Raw genomic sequence first — 7566 nt, forward strand, 5'->3', positions numbered from 1 at the left:
GAGATGGGATTAGCAATGTATAGCTATTTAGCAAGCTTTGAAGCTAATAATAATGCACTACACCAATCATAAGGTATATGAGTCATAACCATTCAACCTCTCACTGCAGGTTCCATGTATTTTGTCACCCATATGGGGCGTTATCTTGGAACAGGATCTGCTCTTTATACATGGGCGTCCCACAGGCATATCCACCATGCATTGGGAACATCTCCCGTGAATAATAACTTATAAGTATGGGAGATGTTCCCAATACATGATAGGATGTGCGTGTAAAGTCAGTGTGAGGCACCCCGCATGGAGATGGGATCTGCTCCTCACAAATGGACGCCTCACAGGCACATCCACCAAGCATTGGGAACATCTCCCATGAATAATAACTAGTAAGTACGGGAGATGTTCCCAATGCATGATAAGATGTGCGTGTGAGGTGTAAGGAGAAGATCCGATCTCCCCTGAGTGAGGAGCAGATCCAGTCTCCGTTATCATTGGTTCACATAACGCATTCAACTAATTCAAATCATTGCTTTGTCTGTGTGAATGTATTTGGTTGTTTGTACTAGATGCGCAATAGTTATAAATTATAAATGAAATGTGCCTTTTTCAGAAAAAAAAATCATAAGGTTGTGTTTGGTCTGATAGAAAGTTGAGAGAAAGTTCATAAAGAATAATACCTGTTGACAGGCCGGACTTTGGGCCTGATTTTACACTATGTCAGGCTTAGACTTTGAATTGAATTTATTCAAATTTTGGCAAAAGCTAGGCCCAAACCCAACCCACAAAGAATATCAAACAACTTTATGCTCCTCTCTTATTTTTTATCAAACCTAATATAGACTAAAAGTTATCAAATCACTAGACTATGAAACCCAATAGAACAGAGATAAATCATTCACAACGGGGTGAACAACCTATCATGAATGAACATGCCAGCGTTCTTTTCACATGGATGCACATAACACCCACACTATAAAGTATATGGAAATACTGTCTTGTGCATTCGTTGCCCAACCTACTGTATATGATTTTATCTCCGACCAATCCCAACTCCTGATATATCGACTCAACCATTTTCTGCGATTCGAGTCAAATGACAATGTATGATGAATAAACTGACAAATTGGCGGGGTTATAATTTGTGAAGACTTGTTCAAGAAAAAGGCGATTTGAGAAAAGATTTGCACCGAATATAGGTTGCATCATGTCCAAAAAATATATGATATCATCATGGATGGTAAAACTTGGCTGTGACCAGAAAAACTTAAATCATCCTTCAACCTCACCTAAGGCTTCTAATAAACATCTCTTGAGCATTATCATACTTTTAAACATATCCTATAAGATAGGGGGATCGTGCAATAGGCATAGCACATGTAGGTAGGGCTGTAAATGGTATCCAATTGTCTAAATTTAAATTTAAATTCAATCCCTAACCCAATAAAATTTGATTAGATTCAATTTAATTATATACATATACATACATTTAAAATTTATATTGCATCTATTAGGAAAGATAATTATAATGTTGTGTTTTTATTATGTGTTATAATTCATAAAAGTAACTTTAGTTCATTTTATTAATAATATAATATTTTGATATTTTTAGTTTAATTTGCTTATAATACTATTCAACATCTAATTACAATTCAAATTTGACTAGAATTCCGTGGATAAAATCCAATTTTAATTTGAATATAAATAAATCCAATCTAGATCAGGTAGACACAACATTGTAAACACCTTCAATGAGCACTTGGAAAATTTTCGACACGTCCCTTAAAATACCCCCAACCTATCATTGAAAAAGATTAAAAATCACTTTTGAGAGTTGCCAGAATATTTATCAAGTGTTTATTGAACGTGCTTACTATAGTGTGCCTACTAGATCCAGTACCAAATAAATCAAGCATGTGTTTGGAACCATAGGCGTTTATTCACTAAATGTTTGTACTTCATTTGTTTGTAAAACCAATAAAAGCAATTAGCAAAACAGTGAATAAACGCCTACCCATTGGGGGAAGCGCTAAAATGAAGCTTCCTCGATGGTAGGTGCACACATAAATCAATGCTTGTTTTTGCAAGTCTCTATGCGTACAGATCCGCATAATGAGGGAAATGCTAAAGTGGGGCCTATGTGGTAGCATTTATTCAATAAACACTTACGGTTCCAAACACCACCCAAATTTGGATCTACCTATATGTAATTCAATGCAATCTGTTTGCAACCCTACATATAGGAAGGGCTATAGCTTGGACCCAAACCCCAAGCCTAAAATATAAGTCAAAACTAAGGCTACAACTTAGGTCTGGTTGGCTTGAACCCAACCCAAAAAAATCTGTGTTGGGTTGGGTTGGGTTGATGCTCAGGTTAGAGTTGAAATTCATGAACTTGGCTTTATTCTGGGTTGGGTTAGGGTTAACCCCTTGGGCAACCCAACCCAACCTGAACCCAACTCTATAGTATATGTCATATATAATATAGGTTATATATATTATATATCATCTATTGATTTGTTTAGATGTATGATAGTTGTATAGCCCTCACTACATACTATCATGTTTTCTTTTAAGATAATCACTTCACTTAATCCCAAATGAAAAGACTAAAACCTTAATAACATATTTTATGTTTTTTGAATATTTTGTTCTTCATTTCCTCTCTAATGTTTTCCGCCCATAAAAGATCTATCATAACTCATAATAAACTATAGTCATTTCAAACACTTATTTTTCTGAATTTTGTACTAAAAGAACCAATAAAAACATCAACAACAAATACTAATAAAACATAGGATTAATATATATATATATATATATATATATATATATATATATATATATATTTTCAAGGGGGTATACATATAATGAAAATTAAGGCTGCAACTTGGCCCAGGTTAGCCCAAACCCAACCCGAAAAAGTCGGGTTGGTTGGGTGGGGTTGATGCTCAAGTTAGGGTTAGGGTTGAAATTCATGAACCCGACTTACTTCGGGTTGGGTTAGGGTTGACCCCTTGGGCAACCCGAACCTGACTCTATAGTGCATATCATATATAAATATATGTTATATATATGATCATACATTGATTTGTTTAGATGCATGATAGTTGTATAGTCACTACCACATACTATCATTTATTTCGTTTAAGATAACCTCTTCACTTAATCGTAATTGGAAATACTAAAACCTTGATAACATATTTTATATTTTATAAATATTTTATTCTTTATCTCCTCTATGTTGTTTGCCACCCATAACTTGCTACCCATAAAAGATATATTATAAGTCATCATAATAAACTATAGTCATTTCAAACACTTTTTTTTTCTGAATTTTGCACTTAAAGAACCAATAAAAACATCAACAAACAAATACTAATAAAACATAGGATTAATATATGTAATGAATGTTAAGATCTAAGATTGAGAAGTTCTACAAGATTTTAAGGGATGGGAAGAAGGTAGGGTTGGACCCAACCCGAAGTTGACTTTGGGTTGGGTTGGGATAGAGTTGAAGGAATTTAGTTAGAGTTAGGGTTAGGGTTGGGTAGGTCAAGTTGGGTTAGGGTTAGTGTTGGGGGTTTAGAACTTACGGTTGGGCTATGGTTGGCCTCAACCCAACCTGAACCGGCCCGACTTGCAGCCCTAGTGAAAATTGAGTTGAGATTTGAGATAAAATAGTTTTATGAGATTTTAAAGGAGGGGAAGAAAGTTTGGTTGGGTTGGGTTAGGGTTGAAGGAATTTAGTTAGGTTTAGGATTAGGGTTGGGGGTTTAAAACTTAGGGTTGGACTAGGGTTGGCCTCAACCCAACCTAACCTGACCCAACTTGCAGCCCTAGTCAAAATCTGTGCCTATGCAAGGCTTTCAAGCCTATGACTTTAATTGGAAAATATTAAATATATAATATTCTTTGTCGTAAAGAATATTTATTTTCCCTGCCCCCTCTCCCAATCCACTTTAGCTTTTGGCCCCCCTCATAAAAAGTTAACGACTCCACCCTTAAGAAAGAACAATTTTTCCCATAATGTTTTGACAACTTTCCCTCAATGTGAGAAAGCTATTTATCTACTTGAGAGATGGAAACGTTATCGTAAGTGATTCCTCTGGGTAAAGCAATTTACCATGGGACCCATAGTTACCAAAAAGCAAAAATGGAATTGATGCATTGAACAACTTCCCCTCCCCCATTTATTGAAAGACAAGCAGGGCCTTATATTAAAGCTATGTTTGGTTTGAAGGAATATATAGGGAAAGGAAGGAAAAGGCAAGGAAACCTTTACAACCCTTGTATTGGTTTCCCTATCTTTCCCTACTTTTTCCTTCAAACCAAACATAGCCTAAAGGTAAATCATAGTGTGTATTTTGTTCCATGTAATTTAGGTTATGTTTTGAAAAGAATGCAAATACAAATATATTAAGTGCAAAATCTTGTAAATATGGTCCATATTTGTATTTCTAAACCTTGTATTTGCACTAAACATATTTGTATTTGTACTATTCCCAAATGAAGGCTAAAGTCAAATTGAACTGGAGAATTATTAGGATTTTAATGAAACTTCAATGTCTAAGGACAATTTCATGTCATCACCTATGAGTAAGGGTGTCAATGGACCGGTTTTGGATTGGACCTCATCTAGTCCAAAATCAATTTGGACGGATTAGACGGATCAATAAGACATATTGGATTGGACCAATCTGGTTCAAAATACTTATTAGATTTGATTGGACCTAATTCGTCCGTAACAAATTTATATTAGATTAGGTTAGATTAAGCCAATATCTGGTTCATTGATATAAGATAAGAATATATGTGTCAATGGACTAGGTTTGGATTGAAACCAATCTAAATCAAAATGAATTTGAACTGACTGGATGGTATAAACATTGAATTGGACTGGTACAAATTGGTCCAAAACATTTATTGGATTGGATTGGACCTGATCCATTTATTATGAACTTACATTGGACTAGATCGGATTGGGGGTGGTTTTTGTTTGGCAATAATCAACAGCCGGGATGGAATTATTTTAAGAAGGTGAGGGGAGGTTTAAGTATTTTTCCAAAAAACTTAAGGGAGTGTTCGGCAATACGGCTGGTTTTGTTTTTTCGATATCAGTAAAAACAATATGCTTTGTTTCCAAAAACAAAAGCAACCATCGTATGTTAGGCTTTTTTTTTTTTTAAATTACACAGAAGAGGTTATTAGGTTAAACTCGTGGTTTTAAAAATTGGACCGGTTGACCCAGGAACCGGTCATGGCTCTGGGTCCAATTTTGAACCCCAAAACTGTCTGGTCGGGGTTCAGACTGGATGGTTAGACCATTGGACCCAGGAACCAGTGGCCAAAGTGGTTCCGTCTCCAGGTCGAACCATGGTTAAACTCTTTCTTGCCTCACAATAAAAATAGAAACCCCTTTCAAGCTACCATAAAAATTGCCACGTGGAATATTGCCAAGCTACCACCAAAAATACCACACGGCCGGATATTGCTGAACTGTCTAAATTATTTCTAGAAGTAGCATTGCCAAAAGCTCAAACAAAATGTTAAACTTCTGATCAGCTTAGCTTGAGCCCCGAACCGTAGTTTTAAATATTATAAGGATCTTAAGCAACCAAGGGAATGCTTGGATCAGTCAGTTCTTAAAATTGTGTGAAAAAAAATCCTATTTGGAAAGACTGATTTATCAAAAATCAGTAGATGAATCTATTATTCTTGATTTTTGTGATTTGGATTGATGCCTGAAGCTTTGTGAGATAGTTTCGCAAAACAGCAGGTGATTTTTGAGTTCATTTATGACTTGGTACATAGTTTTCGAACAGCCGTTGACTCACACTGTCTCTCGGATTATTCAGCCAACTGGTTCTGTTTTATGTCAAATTTTGTCTTTGGCCAAAAATCGTTAAATCAGTCAATGATTTATTGATCCGGGCGGTTGAACTGTCGACCCGTTCAATGGTTTTTGGTCATTTATATTTTTAATTATTTTTTATTAAAACGAGTTGTCCATTCGAACCAGACGATCAAACTGTCGATCCGAAAACTAGTGGCCAGAAAGATTCCATTTTTAGCTCGTTTTTTAAAACCATGACTTAGTAGGGACAGCCCGATATGCTGGTAGACCCGTCTACCCCCCCAAACACCTTGTGTAGGGGCGTATCGGAAGGGCCCCAATACGATAAGTATCAGCTAATATGCCCTTCGTGGCAAAATTTTGAACCTTGCATAAAAATTTTCATGTGAACAGCATTTCTACCAACTTTGGAGAAACCAAACACTTGAAAAATTGATTATTCTTTAAGAAACCAGGAATCATTTCTTCTTACCAAACGATTACTAAATGTTTCTTAAGAATATGTCGCTATTGGGCCATTCTCCGGCCAACCAGTCGACCCCCCGTATGCCCATGAGGTGTCTGATTGAGGGGATGCTTCCAACTTCCAACTAAGCTTCGGAGGCAAGTCAATCGGTATTCTCAGTATTCACGCACGCTCACTCCAATCACAGCTAACCTATTTAGCAAAGCCCATGTGCGGCACCCATCAGATGCCAAGTAATCCGCGTTGGACTTACAATCTGAAAGCCACACCCACTTTATTGATTGATTCAACGTTTTTTTTTATTCATCAACTTACAATCTGAAAATAATAGAAAAATACCTATCAACAAATGCACAATAGGCTAGCGTTTGGAAGTCTTCACACTTTAAGCCCCTTCAGTTGGAGGAAGAAGGTCAGATCAGTAACATCATTTTTTTTCAATTGATGTGAACCATGGCTGCGACCCATAAACGAAATTTGATTCAGAAGTCATACCATGATATCATATACATATTCTCTTGATGATTCACCAACAAGAATGATCGTTGCAGAGTTCAAACGGTCCGACCATTTGACCCAAATGGCCAGCCCATTCTGACAAAAAAAAATTAAAAATTTTGAAAAACGATTAAAACCATTCAAACAGTTCGAACGATTAACCAACCAATTCAGCAGTTTGCTGACCAAAATCAACAGTTTTGAGGGAAAAGATAGGTTTGGAGAAAAACGGAACTGGTCAGGTGACCATTCCCGATTTTTCCGATCCCACTGTCCGGTCCGGTCCGATTTTAAAAACCATGATTAGAAGCAAGATTTTAAGTTTCAGAAATTTCGTCCATACATTACATTATTTTTTGTATTCTCGTACAAAAATCCAAAACGAACCATAACCAAATCCAAATCCCTTAATTTCATCCCTAATAAATAAACAGATACACCAAAAAGACTTTGGCTTTTCATAATTTAATTTGGGTAATCATGATTTTGAAGCTTCATGGCCCACAAATGAGAAAAACTTTGCTCTCTGCAAGTCTGCAGCATCGCTTCGCTTACACCAACCAGAGTCTTGGACTAGTGAGAAGAAGTGCAAGTAAGGACAACGTTATCACATGATTGAGAAGTGATGAGATTGCACGGTGGTGATAGAAGATAGTTGACGAGTATATAATAAGGAGCGCCTGAGATTTTCTCTTCCTTGCTCATGACAACCTGTAAACGGCTTTACGTGCTTTGTTATCAACTCACCAAA

Source organism: Nelumbo nucifera, chromosome 8 (assembly GCF_055504915.1).
Source record: "Nelumbo nucifera cultivar China Antique chromosome 8, China Antique-T2T, whole genome shotgun sequence".
Taxonomy (NCBI): Eukaryota; Viridiplantae; Streptophyta; class Magnoliopsida; order Proteales; family Nelumbonaceae; genus Nelumbo; species Nelumbo nucifera.